The sequence below is a fragment of the Dipodomys ordii genome, unplaced genomic scaffold (genome assembly GCF_000151885.1).
Source record: "Dipodomys ordii isolate 6190 unplaced genomic scaffold, Dord_2.0 Scaffold2, whole genome shotgun sequence".
Lineage (NCBI taxonomy): Eukaryota > Metazoa > Chordata > Mammalia > Rodentia > Heteromyidae > Dipodomys > Dipodomys ordii.
The window spans coordinates 23,782,793-23,783,460 of NW_012267218.1; the positions used below are offsets into that span (position 1 = coordinate 23,782,793).

The 668-nt window shown below is 45.8% G+C and overlaps 1 protein-coding gene across 1 annotated transcript in view; it reads right to left on the reverse strand.

Annotated features, from left to right (window-relative positions):
• The window catches only part of Ptgr2 (prostaglandin reductase 2), a 24,032-nt gene extending 23,826 nt beyond the window's left edge, over positions 1-206 (reverse strand). The window contains exon 1 of the mRNA XM_013017329.1: positions 202-206. The gene's annotated coding sequence lies outside the window, so the exon portion shown is untranslated. The remainder of the gene's footprint in view (positions 1-201) is intronic.
• Between the last annotated feature and the right edge of the window lie 462 nt (positions 207-668).

A 668-nucleotide genomic window follows, 5' to 3' on the forward strand; every position in this document is an offset into this window, starting at 1 on the left:
GCTCTTCAGCTCAAGACGGCTGGATTCAGGTGTTTGTTTTTGTCAGTCATGGGGCTTGAACTCTGGGCCTGGGCACTGTCCCTCAGCTCTTCAGCCCAAGGCTAGCTCTACCACTTGAGCCACAGCACTACTTTCGGCTTTTTCTGCCGAGGAATCAAACCCAGGGCTTCATGCATGCGAGGCAAGCACTCTACTACTGAGCCACCTTCCCAGCCCGTCTTCTTGTTCTCATAGCTAATGCTCTAACCACTTGAAACACATCTTCAGTCCAGTTTTTCTTCTGGTTAACTAGAGATGACGTCTCACAGACTTTTCTAGTCTGGCTTTGAACTCTGATCTTCAGATTTCTTCCTCTTGAGTAGCTAGGATTACAGGTGTGAGCCAGTAGCCCAGTGCTCTACCACTATACTATATTCATTCTATCTCCACCCTTCCTTCCCCTAAGCCTTTACCTCCCTCTTCCGCTACTTTACCCCGGTGAGAGTGCTGTATCAGAAACACAGACAGATTTGTGACTTTCCACAAAGTCATAATTTATTGGATAACAAATTTACAGTCTACATCAATTTCATTTCATACTACAGGTTCTTTTACTCTAAATTACTTAATTACTCTCAGATCACACATTAAGATAGCTGAGCGAGGAGGGGGGACCAAGATGGCGACGG